Raw genomic sequence first — 18,484 nt, forward strand, 5'->3', positions numbered from 1 at the left:
AGATGCCTGCTGACACTCAAGCTGCTTTCTGGCCTGATTGCTGACACACGTCATGTAGCCAAAGACATTGAGCCATGACATTACCACTGTTAGAGCTCCTGAAAGTGGGAGTCATGTGATGACAGTAATGATGAACAGTTGATCCAGCAGTCAGTAGTGATTCTTCTGAAAGATCCAAAGACAGGAAGACCCAGGTGCTGGATCATTACATGCTGCTGAGCAAGTCTCAGTTGCCTTCGATACTTCGTATTTGTTAGTAGTGCTGACAGGTGCCTAGCGTTGGTTAATTCATTGTCCTGGATGCCAATGGACTTCACTTTACAACAGAACATATGCAAGCTCATGGGTCACAAAGGCCATTAGGTGATCAATAGCAAATTAATCCAAGCAGCTCATCCAGTTGTTTCTTGAAATAATGCAGGTTATTGTCTTCAACCACAGGGCTGTTTAGATTGATCAATATTCCCAGCACCCTGGAGATAGAACTGGTCATATTCCTGCCAGCATCATTACCAGAGCACATTGCTCTGGGAGTCGCACTGAGATGTAGCTTTGTTGTAGAGATATAAATATTATGGACGTGTTTTTCTTTTACATGTTGACTTCTTTGCATTTCAAACTCTCAAGTTTTAGAATGGCTGTGGCTATGAAAATATAAACAAGAAATATTTTTTTCCCTGTGTAATACATACTGTATATGAAATAGTTCTAAGTGACTGTTCCCTGTATGGAGCTATCGGGTTATGTGTAATAGTAGTGTACTATGGGCAGAGAGAGGTGATTGTATATGTAGTGTAGTGTCTATGACTATTATTTGTTTTTAATTTGTACAGTATGTAATTTTATGTTCAGTATTGTTAGTTGTAGTTTTGTATGGTAATGCCAAACACAGATTTCCACCCTTTTGAATGGACAATAAAGTTGTATGTTGTCTTATACAACTTTGCACTCTGTAGCAGATGTTGTACCTTGAGTAGTTTTAGTTGACCTTGATAGTTTTTAAAGTACAGTACATATGTAACCTCTCACATATACTGTAACAACCGCAGGGTACAACATATAGTTATATCAGTGAGCATAATTAAATTACAAATCATGACATCGTCTTTTGTTTTTGTACATCTTTATTGTAATTCTCTGTATTCATCACATTCTGTTTTTTAACCATCACTTTTCTTATAGCCTCCATATTTAGAACAGCATGAAAACATTGGAAGCATTAATTCAAGTACTGTAAATTACCTACTTTGTCTCTGTCTTTTCTAACCTCAGGCTGGGATAAAATGGCAAAACGAATAGCAGTATAAGGCCATTACTCTTTGTGGTTTGCGAGACTAGGAATCATTTCAGGAAGCAAGAGGAAATCTGAAGATACTGTATAAGGTGTGGCTAAAAGATTGCTATAGAGAAGATGGTTTTAAGTTTATGGGGCATTGGAGATCCTTCAGGAAAAATAGTGCCTGTACAAGGAGGATAGATTACACTTGAATGAGAGGGACATCATGTGTGTAGTACGGTAGGTGAATGTTGGTCAGTATTGCTAAATTGGAATATTTAAAAAGCAATGACCACCGTTTGGTTCTACAAGAAAAGGGAGGGCAAAATTATTGATTCACTTAGCTACTAAATGACCAAAGGAGCAAGCAGGGACTGTAGAACTTTTTATTCTGACAATAGAGGGGAGATAAGGGATGCAGATAGGAACATGAGCACTAAAATAATAGTAATATCACAACATTTAAAATGTCATAGCGAACTACTGTAGGTAAATTTGCTAGTGGTACAGTACACGGTGAGTATTTATGGCATTTTGTGTTTAACACTCATTTACAGTATATAAGGGCTGCCATCATTAGGATAGTCATTCTACATCCTGACTGTGCTGTTGTGACTGTCGCGGTCCCACGCGGGCTCGTGCCCTTCGCCGCCCGTTTCGTCCCACAACACTTGGGGCACGAACCCGGGTCTCCAGGGTAACGCAACAGGGAACCAGCCGCTTGAGCTAAAGGAGACCTGCCCCAGCCCAGGCGGCTGAGGTCCCTGCTACGCGCAGGGAGGGCGATGACATCACCGTATCCGAACTAGCTCCGCTACACAGTGTACAACAGCAGAGCTACACAGCAGTAGGTCTAAAGATGTAAATAAGAGTAAAAAGTGTGTACAACACCTTTTTAACTTTACAAATCTGAAGGAAAACTTGCTCACAATAAAGTAACTACTATGAAATATGCAGTCCCAGATGCTTGCTTTAACAAGTCCCCACAGCTCATAGTAGGCATATCTAGGGCAACCATTCAGTGGGAGACTTGTTACTGCTTCTCGTTTTAGCTTCATAATATTTATGTTTAATGTGAAATTTTACATGCCTGTATGGTAGAGGCCTGCTCTTGTAAGGAAGCATCAATTAGCTGTACTATTTTTCTTTAAGTTCAACTTGAATTCAGTTAAATGTCTCTTAATAGCAGATCTGTACTGTAAGTAGTGGAGGCAGAGTTTTGCTGACACAAGATGTCTCTGCCTCTGTTCGATATTCTGTATGCTGTGTCTGCAGGTTCCTTAATGTGTTGATTAGTCATTGGACAGATCTGTGGATGTGAACCATGGGTGCAAACTTAATTTATGATTTACTGTTCCGTGCTCACCTAATAGTGAGTATTTTTATTTTTGGTTTAACCCAAAGAAAGGAAGATTATCTTGCAGATTGTCAGGAATGACTTTGTATGTCTGAAATGTTAGGGGCAGTGTCAGGGATTGAGATTAAATCATTTTAGTATTTAGCAAAAGGTGCAATACAACGTAGTAGATACAATGTGAATAAATATACTTTAAATTTTTTCAGATTTTGAGATTCATTTTCTAAAAAGTAATAAATTTCAATTTTGAAGAATGTGCAATTTGTAGGAAGTAGTTGGTTTATTCATGCATTTATTTTTGTAGAACAACATTTTCCAGACTGAAGTGATTCATGGATAAACAGATCCCTTTAATTTCAAATTCTTTTTGACGTGCTTTGGATGTATCACACACATCACTAGGCGTTCTTAGAGATTAGATTTGCTGGATGACACATTAGTTTAGTGATTAGCAATGTTTCCAGGATCCTACTGTAGGTTTATGGACAAGATTATGGACTGGGAAATCCATCTGAGCTCTCTGGTGTTCACGTGGGGATTTACCAAGTTCTGGGATTTCCTTTTACCTCTGATAGACATGCAGCATAGGCTAACCCCTGTTTGTCACTGTGCACAAGATTTTGAATTTTAAATTGAAGGACTTTTTTCCCAACCTTTGACCAGAGAAGTATAAAATTATCTTATTTAGAAAAATACCAGAATGCCGTAAAATCAGAAAATTAAAGCAGATATGGGATTATTACGGGTGGTAATTCTCTCATTTGGCCTCCCTAAGGAAAAAGGAACAAGTAAAGGTTTATAACATGCTGAAAAGAAAATGTGGTATACCATATTCAGGATTGTTTTCTCAAATTCATGAAGGTGGAGTATTCTGAGTTAAAGGTTATACAATTTGTACAGGCTGGCAAACATTGTGGAAGTGTACCACAGTCTTGTGATGAAGCCTTGACTAGTGAAAAACCTAGAAATTATGCCAGACTATGTGATCTGAGGACTATACAGTTGTTCATTACCTCTGATTTGCACTCTCACCCAGCTTGGTGTGAGAATTGTCTGGTTCTGACTAAATTCTTCATCATATACAGTATGTCTTCAATGGGGACATTCTCAGCAAACACCATTTTCCATTAGACAAAGGTCTAATGGTTTTGCTAACTGCCAAAGGTTAATTAAATATTCAAAGATCTGAAAAGTTTCTAAATAGTTTCTGTATTGAAAGCAGTTGAAAACATCCCAATTAAAGTAGGAGTAATTAGGGCTTTTTAAGAACCTCTCAATGTGGGCATTATTAAAACAATAGGAAACATGGGAAAATGTGCAGTGAATTGTCCTTTTGTTATACTATATTGCTAACAGAGGTGTTTGAACAGCCAGCTGTGCTGATCAACAAGAATGCATTATCTAGCTTTTAGGATCTAAGCAGTCAGCTCCCAGGAGTGCAGCTAATTAAGTTACAGCAGATTTCACAAGGATCTTGATTTGCAATAAAAAAAACTATTTAGAACAAGGACTTTTCCAGAGCCATTGGCTTTCTAGACTTTATGGAGAAGTCCAACTATTAAATCCAGGTTCTCTTCTTTAAATCCTATTTTAGTTAAATTTATTGATATGAATGGCTTTGTAGATTAAATGTTAATGATTACTGTAGAACTTTTATGAATGATTTTAAAAAGCAAACCCATTTTAATGAGGTAAGATGCAAAAAACCTTCCCTTTGGAGGGTCCTGGAACTGAATTTTAATTCCTATATTTTTACACCCTCCTATATTCTCACATTTTTAACATCCTATTAAAAAAATAATTGTAGGATAATAAACTTACTGCCACCTACAGTGGGGTCTCCATAATAATACTGCTGTTAGAGATCCAGTTTCATCTCTGTATCAGTGCTGATAACCCTTGTGATTCACAGTAGAAGCATAGATGTACATTATCACTTAATGGAAAGCTGCCAAATCTCCAGCCCAGCTCTATTGCCTGACATTATCGCGGACCTTAATAACATAAGAATGTTAAAACATGAGGAGGCTATTTGGCCTGTATTGCCTTTTTGGTAGTTTGCAGCTAATCGAAGGATCTCATCCAACTCTTTCTGGAAAAAAGCCAGGGTTTTGATGTCAACTACATGACGCGTAGCTTTTTCAATACTCCCACAGGCCTTTGTGTAAACTAGAATTGCCTCCTTTTTGTTGTGAACGTCTTACTTACTGCCATTACCTGGAAGCTTCCTTCTGCTTCTGTTTCTTGCTGTTCCTGCTTTCATTTTTTGTGCTCTTTGGTATCTCGGTTGGTCAGAAGGTTGTGTGATAGCCAGCCACACATATCTCCGGTGGCAGCTGTGACTGAGGAGATGTACTGTACAGTACAGTTAAATCCAGTCGTCCCAACCTCTTTGTTCTCAGGACAGGGGTCTGATGATGGAGCTCAATGCTGATGCTTATACAGTTCTATGGAGAAAAAATCCCAAGCAAAGATGGATTAATGTCAGTCCCTCCCTGAGGTTTTGGACTTCAGAGTGCAGGGTCTACAAGTTCCTTTGTTTATGTTTGTGTGGCTTTAAATGTGTTCTGTTTATCCAGAGTAACTTGGTGTGGCCTTGCATAATGTTATTTCCTTCTGTAATCATCATGTGGGAGTCAGTAAAGTCATATTGTTCTAGAGGCTGGATGGGTGTGGTTTGATGCTGTGTCTATGTTAAATAATTTTACTTACTGAGATAGTAATAGTTTATGTGTAAGGGGTTTATTACTCTCGTCCTGAAAAATGATGTTATGTCACTGTCTATTATAGAATAGTTTTCCCCAGCATCTTTTTTCTCAAAGAAATTATAATTAATATTAGAAAAGCTTCCGTGACTGGTCTTTAGAATGATGTAGTTGCCATCAGACAGATTATGATTATGAATACAGCTTAATATATATACTTGATATACTTGAAGAAGGTTCTCGAAACATTGTTTTTGTTCTTTATTTTCACTTTTCAAGGTGAAATTAACCTCTGCTTCTTTCTTTGCAGCATAATACAGTACAGTATATACTGTATACAGTCTATGAAAGCAAACACTTGTATAATAAACATGTAAGTGAATTATGGTTAAATGTGCCTTAGACGGCAAGTTTTACAGGGAACTTTGTACTGTAAAGCTTTTCTTCAGCCCTTACAAGAGCTTATTTTAATTGAGGTTTCCTTTTATTAAGGGAATAGAAAACTGTAATTTTGTTCAAGTGCTGCTGACAAACTGTTCAAATACTTTGTTAGTGGATTTTACATATGTGAACGGTGGCAGAGAGCAGCAGGGGTTTGGGTACTGGACTCTTGACTGGAGGGCCACGGGTTTGAGGGTTATGGATGGAGTACTTTACCCAGAATGCTCCAGTACAACCATACCACCCTTTTACATCATATTAGCCAAACAAATTAAACTACGATTAATTAAATGAATTAAATTAAACTTATATCTGAAAAAAAGCCATTTTTTTAGAAGCATCTAGACTTTTCTGCTGGTTTTATGTAATTGTGAAAACTGTACTATAGTTACTCATACAGAATCAATAAATTGTCACCTCATTAGTTTCCATGAGCGTGATAAATCAACCAGAGCTGTTTTGGCACCAAACCCAGGGGCATCAGGAAGCTGCTTGGCAAGACTTTGACAGTTGACATCAGAGGCTGTAGCCCAGTCAGATGAACAGTCCCTGCTGCAGCTCTCTGTCCTGAGGTTCTACTCATGTACCTTCTCAGTACATACTGTAGAGTGACTCTGCACAACCTGACATTTTTAAAAGAGATTTGTTTTCACCTTTTTTTTCTTTTGTTTCCTAGCTTTGGGTAATTTATCTAGTTATTTCTAATAGTTTCTAATACAGCTGTATAAAAAATGAACTCATGAATTAAGAACTGTGAAATTAAAGCTTAATGAGTGAGGTGTATTATACTCTTGCAATGATGGTCTCTGTCAGGATGATATTGTAGGGGGTCCTTCTGGAGCACTGACTCACTACAGCACTTCAGTATCAAGTCCATCAAGTCCTTCAGTATCAAGTCCATCAAGTCCTGTGGCATGCCTTTGTCTAGTTAATCTCCTTCTCACTCTTATCTGAAAAATACAGTACTTTTGAAATTGTGTACTAAGATACAGGTAGATCTGAATTAATATCTGGGTATTCCTAAAGATATATTCAAGACATGGACAGTAGAGGACTCTTCTTAATGATCTCTAGTTTAAGCATAGGGAACCATGCTGACAGATTAATACATTTGCCACATCACACTGTAATATTTAATTAAACCCCCCCCCACCCTCTTTTTCATGTTCAAATCACGAGATGCAGATCTTTCAGGATTCTGCTGTTTTGCCCATGTAGCACAGAACCCCTCCATTAAATACAGAAAGTGCTACGAGGAGCTGTCAGAGAATAGTGTTGGTGTGTCCCAGGACCAATTGTGAATCGGGGACCTTTAAGGTTTATCACACAGAATGAATCAGTTCCTGAGTTTAACCTTGATAATTACCTTCAGAGATGAAAGCACTTTTCAGTTAATTGTGAATCGATTTAATACCTGAAATTTGATTGTACCACTGAAACTGTTCTGTGATGAGAGAAATGTTGTATTCATATAATTCATCTCTGATATTTGTATTGCATAACTTTGTTTTCCTATTTTAATTTTCGTAAGTACTGAGGTAGGCCCCCCATGTGGATACATGGCAAATATTCTCAATGAAAGACATCAGCGTCTTGAACAACGTTAAAATTCACAGCTTAACTGCAGTGCCCCTTCGTATATTATCTCTCTTCAACATCCATTGGGTGGTCTAACTAAAGCATATATACAGTATGCTAGATCACACTAAGGAGTGTTGTTCCCTTACATTGATGTAGATGATTTCACCCAGTATCTGACTGCAGTTAAGTAACTTCTATGAAGTTGCAGAACAGATTCAAAGAACAGGTCCCAGTGCTTGAGAAAGCCTTAAGCTTCAAGTTAAGGTGTTGTCTCACTACAGTGCTGTCCGTGCCACAGCCAAGTCTTCTTTGGAGCTCGTTTGGAATGAATTATTTTAAAATCTACATTTTCTGCTTTGCTCTAAAATGGTGAGCCAAGAAAGAGTGAACAAGGATAATACCAGGACAGGACATTGACCCTGGTGTATGTTTGTTGACAGAACTTCTCCCCATGATCAACTGTATTTATTAACACAATGTGTTTGTCAGGTTCATGCGGAAAGTCATGGGCTTTACTCTCCCATTGCCTAGATAGCACCTTGGACAGCTCCTTGAAGAATCCTGAATGAGGTTCGCCAGTACATTACATTCCTTTCTGTATCATCTCTTCTCATACTCTGTCTGTTTGGCCAAAGTATTACCCATCCTGAACAAGCATCATGGCACCATGTGACAGTTCTTATTTTAGACACATGGCACTTTGTGAAATCTAGCAGAGAAATAATGACAGCTAAAAGGGTAATTATAGTGTCCTACAGCAAACCTGGATCTGGAAGCTCTCAGCAGCTGGATTTCGACTGCACTGTGAGCAGTTACAAAGCAGAGCTCAGCGTTTCTCATATTTTTCTCCTATTAAAGCCGTTCAGCAGGATTCCAGGATTATCAAAGTGGGAGTAGTAAGCTGAAGGTTTTTGCAAAGGCTGCCTTTTCTCATCAGTGTGGATATCTTCAGATTCAGATATGAACCTTTTTACATTTTTCTTTCCTCAGTCCTGACATCTGAAACCCTTATGTCTGAAGAAACTCAGTTCACTGCACCTTTTTGTGAGCTCTGATCAATGTTGGATTAGTAGCATCAGAATTACAGTCTCACATTTGGTGCTTTGTGTAACAGTAAAACATTCCTTTTGTCGGTATGTCTTAGAATTATTATAAATTATTGTGTTTACTGTTTTTTCCGAGCTTAAACCTTCGTCTCTCCTGGAAATTCAGAAAGCACAAAGTTGTTACAATGTCCTGTCCTGGGTTTTATGAGCTCTGAATATGGCAAATGTCTTCAACTAGTGTTTCTGGTTTGCCAATATCATAACAGACACCAGCAGCTGCAGTAATGCACAATAAATCATACAAATATAGAATGCCTAACTGAGATTTCTACAGACCTCTCAAGGGATATTTCTCTGTATTTTGTCCGTGACACTAACTTCTCTTATGGGTTTTCAAAAATGTGCCTGGCAGAATTGCATTCATGTTATAATTCCTTTTTTCCCAGTCATGGGGTAGTGGGTACTAGATTGCTAAGGAATCATTGCTCAAGATGGCAGGCAAAATGCCGCAGACAGACATTTTTAAAACAGAACTTCACATCCACTTTTTCTAAGTCTCTCTCACAATTGTGCTTCATGCCAAGAGCATTCTGTCGCTATCCTGAAGTGATCATACTCTTACACACGTTTATTTAAAATGCGCAGCTTTCAAATGCCAAATTACGCTGGTCAAGGTTGTGCATTCTCTTGTTTTGTGTAAGAGGTGATTCCAAGCTTGGCATGTGCACAGCTCAGGCCAGTAATCTATTCGCATTCTTGCGCCCTGCAATGTTGCTGCTCAGCACTGCGTCACACGTTTTTCAGTGTATTTGTTGCTGTGTTTGCCAATAAGCTGGTACCGCCCCCTTCTCTCAGTGCAGCCTGCCAGTGAATGTATTCAATAGCTCTGTGGAAACTGTCTCCAGGACCGGCTCTGAAAAGAGACCATTGTGACCCATCCCTTTCCTGTCACACAGGCTTCCTCCAGTTTTCCTCTTTCCCAGAACTGGGGAACGGAAGGGAAGAGCTTCATGTCTGTCTGAGGGAGAGACAGGGCCAGCCCTGTCTGTTCCGGGAACATTTTTACAGAGTGAGCTATACACAGCTAGCGGGTAATGTACTTTCACACCCTTCGTCTGAGGGCTTTGAATGGGCCTGCTAGCCAGACAGAAAGCCCAGTAAAGCAAGGTGAAAGCATAACAAATAAAATGTGTTTGGTTATGTGAGAAAGGGCAGGGGAAATTGCAATAAATTTACTGCTCAAAGTAATGGGATGTCTGCTGAAAAACATCAGCACTGCTCGTCTCTGCTCTGAGACGACTCTTTAAGAGCATCAGTAACAAGAGTCATGAGTGTCGCACAAAGTGTAGAAAAATAGCTTGAGGCAGGGTCTGATGGGGCATAAATTTCCAAGCAAATTTGACTAGCAGCTGCTGAGTTTCAGTGTCAGGACTGTGGTTAGTCTGTTAGGAGAGAGAGCTGGACAATCCCACACACCTCAGGCTGTGTGCTATGAGCAAACTCTTGGTGTTTAAGTGACTAAAAGTGGACATGAAGAGCACACCTGTGCGGTCCAAGTTTATTCTGAAGTGGAGAGTCTGTGCTTCATGATACAGAACAGGACAGGACAGGGACACTCATTGTTTATGCAACAGAGAGATAAAGCAAAATAGTTTTCAGCCAAAAAACAGTACATTTTAAGAAATTGTACTGTATTAAAACAGAGGAAAATAATGGATTTACAGTACAGTATTGTTTTTCATTTGTATTCATTTGCGATCTATAAAGCTTTTTTCTTTGTTATTTTTCCTATTCATAAGTACACAATGGCCATTGCTGCTTGGATAACTGCTGAAATAAGTTTGCCCATATTATTGCATCTTTTGTGGGACTGGATGTGGAAATCAGACATGGCAAATGGCCAAGTAATACTGTAGGTTTATTCCATGCTGAAAAGAGAAGAAAGAAAACACAACGTTTTGGCTGTGGAGCCTTCTTCAGGTGTGAGAGAGACAAGGCAGTAGGCAAAGGTAATGTAGCAGGAGAACCAAATCCGAGAGAGAGGAGGAGCAAGAGGCGGGAGCAGGGGACAGAAAGAGAGGCCAATCAAGAGGTGTGAAGTCAGCATATGTGTAGAGAGGTGTGAAATGAAACCTCCAATGAATGGAGAGAATTTAGAAGAAGCGTAGTCTGTCGTTAAGAGACGGGGGAAGGTGTGATCCTAGCTGCAGGATCTAGCTGCCATAGTTCAGCTACCCACCTGAACTATGGCAAATGAGATGGCCTCGGCTGTCCCGCAGTGACTGTTTCTGTTCCCTTGCTGCTTGGACTCAGAGCCCCAGCCCATAAAGTGATCGCGTCAGCACGAGTTATATTCAAAGGAAGAGGCCCTTTTAGAGTTATTGGACCTTTTCCAGTTTTCTCTGTTCACTGTGGAGGCTTTACTACAGCTGCGGGCGGGAGCACTACATGCGTAGAAGCATCTCAACTGGACGATGAAGAAAAAGCAGAATTTCGGGACAGAATTTCCCTTACATGTTGTCCTACTTTAAGTAGAGAATGAGACCCATATGCAGCCGCATGACTCAACTAGATGGAATTCAGCAGTCATTTCAGAGGAAGGTCTTGGTGATGTACGTCTTGATGTGGGGAGATAGAAGTGCCATCTGATTTCATTTTTTTATTCTTGATTTTTACAGTTACATTACAAAGTGCAGCAGGATTTGTATTCCATTTAAAAGCTGTGACCAACTACCTCCTATCTCCTTCTGTGATTCAGTATGTATCCAAACAGCTCTTTATGCAGTATAGGGAAGTGGCACATCAACCTGTGAAGGTGAAAGAGAATTTATGTGCATGTAGTATGCTAAATACATCCTTGCCAACTTACAGTTACCGACTAAGCTTGTATGTTCTAATATCCACATGGGTTTGCTCATTTCTTTAAGTTTACCTGCCTTTCTAACAAGTTCACTCCAGCTTTTCGAATGTGAAAATTGTTAAGGCCTTGTCTATAGATTACCATAGAATATTCATTTGCATTTAAGTTACATTTATCTGTCAATCCTCAAATACGTTCAATGTCTGACACTTACTTAACAATAAACCTGTATTGCAGCAATTAGAAGGTGTTTACTGTAAGTCTTGTTGTTCAGAATTATTGTCAGAAATAAAACATAGACATTTATTGCTTTGCATTGGATGTAGTTTTTTCTGCAGTCTTTGAAAGCACCTTCAATTTTTTAATAACCTAAACATTCTGAAAATATTTTAAAAGACAGTAAAACGGAGAAACAAACACATAAATAACAGGAGCCCTGCAGATTAATGCTCTTGTTTGCTGGATATTAATAGACTTCAGAATGAATGCACAGAATGCTTGCACACCATTGTCTTGGTGATGTATTGGTTCTGTTGTACCTTCTGTTGAACAAATAACAAATACTTTTTTTTTCTTAACTCTTATATGGAAATTCATAGTTTTATGTGCTTTTATTTCTACAGTGGATCATTAAATAACATCATTTAAACTCTGTGTGTATTGTAAGTTGGAGATGAGCTTCTGTTTGTACAAACATATATGAATATTATATTTATACTACAGTACTGTAGGTGTACACTGTTCGTGGAGCCCCTGAACATGTGATACATACATTTCTGTTGGTACAGTATTTTAACTGTTGCTTTCATTCTTAATCATTGGATTTGTCCAAGTGTTGATTTAAGGAAACGCTAAGAAATTATGCATGTTGTTTTTGCTTTTTTTTATTTTTATTTCTGGATGTTTGGAATTGTGGTAAATATTGTCCTCTCCTGGTTGTGTGGATTATTGTGCCACCACTCACTGGGGGTGGAGGCTGGCAAGACAGCAGGACTGGCAACTGGGTCTTAAAATAGCCTTTAATAATCAATTAAGTTGACCAATTATACATCTAAATTGTGCAATACACATTTATCAGATCACATATTTAATAAAAAAAACTTACAGATTCATTTACAATTTTGCATCCTCTGCCACACACAACACATTTCCCTCCCCAAAAAGACGGACAACTGATGAACCAGTTTATAATGCGTAAATTCAAAATGGACCTATGGAGATTAATATACTTTTATAATATAATAGTTTTATAAAGACTATTATAATGTCTCTGGTAAAAATCCTTTTCTATGAATTCTCTCTGCTCTTTAAAGTGACCAATATGCAATTCTGCATTTCTTTTTTGTTCTTGCAGTACTTGACCCCGAAGATAAACACATTATCATCGTCAATAAACAAACTGAACTGGCAAACAGGAATCCTCCCAGTACTCTTCTGCATTTACATTTGGGGCTGAAGCCGGAAACCCCAAACTGTAGTTTACTGGTGTAATGAAAACCACTGCTTACCACAGAACCAAGAGAGCCTCTGGGTGCGATGTCTGGGGTCTGCCTCTCCACCTTGCAGCAGATGTTTCTGGGCTTCTTCCCAGATTGTACCAAGATGCGCTTCACTGCGTTTTAACATGGAGACTCGCCCAGTTTGCTCTCCGACTGCTGGCGATAAATCTCCCTTCAAAACAGACACAGAGATAGAAGTTTGCTTTGTTGTAGCACAAATGCCAGCGCCTGCACTTCGAGACAAATGAGCCCCATTGAAACTGCTGTTTTCTACACCAATGCACACAAAATGCTTTTTAAAAACCAAATGTGTCTTTTGGGGCTTACAAAACTGAACTATTGTTGGTGTTATGTGTAGCCTTTCTAAAGAACCATTTTACATTACAGAGGTGAGAGACAGATGATCTTCTGTGCTTATCAGCTTGCTTTTTATTTTTCTGTATGCCTTCTTTATATGTTTGTGTACAGTATATGCTCTGTTCAGACACTGTATTTGTATGCATGTTTTCTGCCTTAGAAAGAAGTTAACTAGAAAGGCACATCCACGACTAATATTGCATTCCTTTTTAAATAGATTTATTTAATATTATTTCAGTGATTTCCAAAACTATTATTGGGTCATGAATCTAAATGACTGAAATTTAATTAAAATAAAAAATGTTCTTTGCCTCGGCATGTACGAGCTGTGGGGAAACAGTTTAAATAAAGAGAACTATTCAAAATGAAAAGTTAAATAGATCGTGGAACTGCCCTGCTGTGAGGGTCAGTGTTTTTGTACAGTGTTACAGATACAGTACATGTTGTGTATCCCAGACTCAAGACCAAGGAGTCTTTAAGGGGTAGTCCCCTATTTGACCCAGCCTGCCTCAGTACAGTACGTCAGCAGTGTTATCAGATCTTATCAACCCTGCTGTAATAACAGCAAGACAAAGCAGAATTGTGACCTGATTTGAAGAGTCTGGCCTATATCTCTTTAAATGTCTGGCAGTAAATGTGGAGTAGTCCTGCTTAATGATTCTCTGCTGTCCTTTTTCCTTATCTTAATAATTGTGCTGTCTCTCGCCCAGCAGCACAGAACTACAGTGTGTAATACCTCATTACATAGAGTGCTATGAATAGCCGTCAGACTGTCAGCACTGCTTTGTTGACAGTCTTACATAACTGTCTCTCACATCCTTGTGCTAGGCACTTGGAAATAGACACAGTCACAAAATGGCTGAAGACTACAAGCCTACAGCTCAGGGCGGAGGTGCAAATTTCTGCTGTCTCCTTCTGCCCAAATTTATTTTTTGTGTTGTGAAAAGTGGGGACCTTTCTTTATGACAAGTACATCATATAAGAGCAAAGCACATAGGAGCTACACTGTCCTTTGTTTGAAGTACACATCTTTCAGACCAGTGCCAACTGTAGACTGTACCAGGAAATGCAAACACTGCTGATACATTCCTAGAGCTGCGGTGGCACAGGTGGCACCCAGCTTCGCTATATTCCTAGCGATGGTGACAGCAGGATCTATTATTAGTAAAGTATGCGGAATGTAATAATTTAAAAATTTACTTTCATGAAATTTAAATATTTGCCCTTCCAATTTAAGTTGATAGAGGGAAAACTAGATATTATTTGATCCACTTGAGGTTATCCTCAGGGGGAAAAAAAGATTGGATGCAGACAATTCTACAGTCAGAGAAGAAGTGCCAGATAAGAACCTAAGTGTCTGTCATACGAACACCATCGCTTTTGCACGGTTTGTTTGTTTTTTGCCCCACCGTAGTGAAAAGGACGGGATTTGTGAAGCCTGGGGGCGTGCTGAGGCTGGCAGGAGAGGATGAGGGGATGCACAGCAGGGGTACCCAGCCCTTAGGATTTAAGCAGAAAGACCACTCCTGCAAATCCTCCAAAGGCCACATGTGCACAGCTGCTTCAGAATGCTCTGTGGTTTACATGCAGGGCAACTGGGGATCAAATTCGCTTGGATATTGGAAGCAGGAAATGACTGGATGCAGGACATGCTTGAAAAGTACTTTGCCGTGCATTTGCCAAGCCAATGAAGTCTGATACAATATTAAATACAATATGGTATAGTACAATAATATATTAAATGTACATATTATATACAAGTATAATGGTGAAAATCACATTTCAATAGTACTTCTAGTTTGAATTAGAATAAGAAGAATAATATGAGGAAGCAGAATTGCATTAGTTTTCCGTTATATTTCTTTCAAAAGGGAGAGGCAGCCCCCAGCCCCCTGGTCTTTCTTCTTCCTGCCTTTGCTTGCTCATTTGAAGTTGTGTTTTGAATTATGGAAACTGCAGGTTCGAGAGGTTAGCGATAGTTGTTGTTTATGAGTACTACACATAGCCATTACCAGGTAGGACAAGTCACAGTTTAGCCCACTCTCCGCTCTCCTTTTTTGTAACATTTACATCTTTTGATGTAATCACAAAACGGAATAGCATAGGAAATACAGAATATTCTGTAGGTGAAGCCTCCTGCGGTGCATTGTGTATTTAATGGATGTCTCCAAACTGTTATTCGAGAGCTGTATCATATTAAATGAATAGTAGAGCAAGGAATCAAGGGTACTTCACAAAACATTCCCAGTTTTCAGCAGCTGGCAGCAACGTAGAAGAGAACATCTAGTCTTTTCCTTGTTGATTTACAGTATGTGCAGTGAGTCTGAGTGGGATTAGTTGTGTTTGTTTTTGCCTAGGAAACCAGACAAAATGGAAAATGGTCCCCAACACAGAGTACAAGTGCTGCTTTTCATTAAGTGACTCTTTAAGCACTTTTTTAACTGTGGTTGTTGAATTAAGCTCTGCTGTACCATTTTATTTTCCACAACTTTTATTAAATATAGCCAGCATTTTATACTGTTAAATGTAGCCAGTGTACTATACACTAAGGTAGCCACGCTACTACTATGTAGTATATGACTGGATATGAAGGGTTTAAATCTCTATCTCTTTTAAATAAAGCGGGACTTTCGTTCCAAGCATTTTGAATGAAAAGAGAACCTGCAGTTTTTGTTTATCTGAAGTGTTTAAAATCTTAAAGAAGCTGAAACTTTACCTTCAACTTGAACTTCTAAGTGGTTACTACATTTAAAAGTGGTGAAAATGCTTATCTATGTTTCTCTGTGTCACTGTGTGTACTTACAGTTATAAAAAAAAACTGTTCTGTAGTTTATCCCATGTCTTCTGTGGTGCAGTACTTTGTGCTCTTTTACTGTTGTGATTATCAGGCTCGCTGATTTTGGGGCTTATTCTGCTACGAGCTGTGTCTTCACATGGAGATAAGATGTGACAGTTAAAAGTCTTGTAGACTAATCTCATCAGGTCAAATCCTAAGCAGCGCTTGTCGTGGGCTGTGCAGGAGACCTGTAAGAAAAACCAGGTTGCTGCTGTAAGAGGTGTTGTTTACACTTGTGTGTCTGGACCAGAATTCCCTACTATGGCAACTGGAGATACTGTGCTGTTGGAGGTGCTGTTATTTGAGGTCCTGACTGCTTCAGCATTAAAGCTCCCATACCACTGTTTGCAAGAGTAGGGCGTTCCCTTTTTTCACCAGGTTAAATTCCATTTTGGACTTTACAGTTTTGAATTTCCCCCATAAGTAAAGAAGAAACATTTTTACTCCTCTGCCAGTTTAACACACACAGGTGTGAGCTGCATTTCAGTATTGGAAGCACTTTGGCATTTTTTGTATTGGAAAGCGCTACAAATACAAGATATTAAGAACATGGTAGAGATTAAGCAGCAGTGCATTTTTAGAATATACAAATGATAATAATTAGAGTAATTTAGTGGTATTCTACAATATGTTTTCCAAGTAATAGAAAGTGTTCTGTGCCGTATGTATATATAAACATAATCAGTTCTGTGCTTCAACTGAGACTCATTCATGCTTGTTTTCTGTTCAGTAGGCTTCTGTGTTTTATTTATAATTACTATGCACAGCAAAATGTATACATTATTTAACTGGCCTGCTGGTAAAATAAATAATGTATTTTTTTAAAGGCTACCACACTTTGCTCTGTTGGAGTGCTTAAAACGTTCCAACACTGGTAGTGAATGCTGGTTTGCTTCCCTACTACAAAGACATCAGTAGCAGTTTAGTTCTGCTTAGTGTATTATATTTTAAAAGTCTTTTCTATAAGTTAAGAACAGTTTTGCTCAGTGCACCACTTTTATTTTTCACATTTTTAGTAGTCTATCTCCCTTCTTATATACAATAGTATTTCAAACTCCCTCTGTTGCCCAATTCTGTGTATTCACAAATCACTTATTACACAATACCTTCACTCTTGCTCTTCACTGATCAGATTCCTTCTTTGCCAACTTTCCCATCTGATCCTGTTTGGCCAGGGATCCCACTTGTGTCTCTCACACAACAGCAGGTGGAATTGTTGTTTCCTTTCTCTTTTTTTTCCAATCTCTCAATTCTCATTCCCTAATATGTCTTGTCTGCCCGTCTGCCAATAGTAAGGCACAGGGAGTACTTGGAACTCAACCTGTGCCATGTAGACTCTCCCTCAGCTGTGGGGAAAAAGGTACATTATGCTGCTACCTTGACAGGTGGTGCCTATTCCTCTGGGTCATAATGCCTTCAGATACAGTAGCCCTCATCCAGCAGACCAGTTCTGTTCCAGGGTCATGCACTTCATCCCCATGGTGCATTGCAAACTACCACACAGCCTGCCTATCCAGAATGTCCCCCCTCAGTATTATTCCAAGCTGTCTCTTCTTCAAGCCTTCCCAATTTGCCCAGTCCCAGAGCCCTGTAAGCCAGCCCAATCCACCACTAGTAAGACATCCCCTCAGGAGTTCTCACCCACTCCTTCTAAGCTCTAGACATGGACTGAAACCTTTTTCCTCTGGCCTTAAGATGGCCTTATAAGCCTCTTAATGAGCCCAGTGGAGTGGCTGATTCCAGGCACACCCTTATAACTCCTTTTCCTCACGTGGGATCTCACTCCCTCTGAGTGACAAACACTCATTCAGAACAGCTGGGCCTCATGTTTCAGCTTTTCCTAATTAACAGGCAGCCGTCTTGGCCCAAGGCTATAACATTGGGCCTGGATTGTGGGACAAGATGGTGTATTCTGCACATAGCCACCTCTCACTACCTCACGGTGTCATAATGGAGAAAGTCTCTTTCACCTGGCGGTCAGTGAAATACCATTAGAAAACTGCCATACTTTATTTTGAGTGGTATAAGCAGTTAATAGATTTTCAGTTCACCCAGCTAATGCTCAATAATAAATCCGAATCTGGCAGTTCTAATAAAGCAGTTGCCCTGACTGACTTTTAGACTTTAAGTTAAAAGGGGAAAAGTTAAAACAGCCCAACATTAATGCTATATTTTTTTTTTATTTCCAGTTTACATAAATATAGGCAGATCTTTTATCCTGTATGAGGGTAGTACAGCATGTTTCAGTTTTAAGGGACATAAACGTCTGGTTAAAACCATCATAAAGTTTAGGGTGTTGGGTTGTGGGTTAGTTATTGATATCATTGCCTTGCCATAGAGCAAGAAAGAGCTTGAAGTGTCGTTTACCTAGCTTTGCACTGCTTGTCAAATGGTCTGATAAAAAAACAAAAACAAGATGATTGACTGCCTGTATTACTTTTCAGTACTCTATTTTTCATCAGTTCTGGAAATCGAGAATCATTGTTGGCAATATACTGTAAGGACCCCCTTGCCCGCAACATGCAG

The 18,484-nt window shown here is 39.1% G+C and overlaps 1 protein-coding gene and 1 long non-coding RNA gene across 3 annotated transcripts in view; one reads left to right on the plus strand and one right to left on the minus strand.

The window, feature by feature from the left end:
- Nucleotides 1-18,484, plus strand: part of rusc2 (RUN and SH3 domain containing 2) — a 49,425-nt gene that overhangs the window by 7,335 nt on the left and 23,606 nt on the right. The window lies entirely within an intron of this gene.
- LOC148673707 (uncharacterized) lies at nucleotides 9,932-17,591 on the minus strand. The gene is made up of 3 exons (XR_015936219.1): nucleotides 17,065-17,591; nucleotides 12,775-12,937; nucleotides 9,932-11,213 (listed from the first exon to the last, which is right to left on the minus strand). It is a non-coding gene; the product is annotated as an uncharacterized LOC148673707 (long non-coding RNA).

Source organism: Lepisosteus platostomus, chromosome 4 (genome assembly GCF_059453375.1).
Source record: "Lepisosteus platostomus isolate fLepPlt1 chromosome 4, fLepPlt1.hap1, whole genome shotgun sequence".
NCBI classification, from domain to species: Eukaryota; Metazoa; Chordata; class Actinopteri; order Semionotiformes; family Lepisosteidae; genus Lepisosteus; species Lepisosteus platostomus.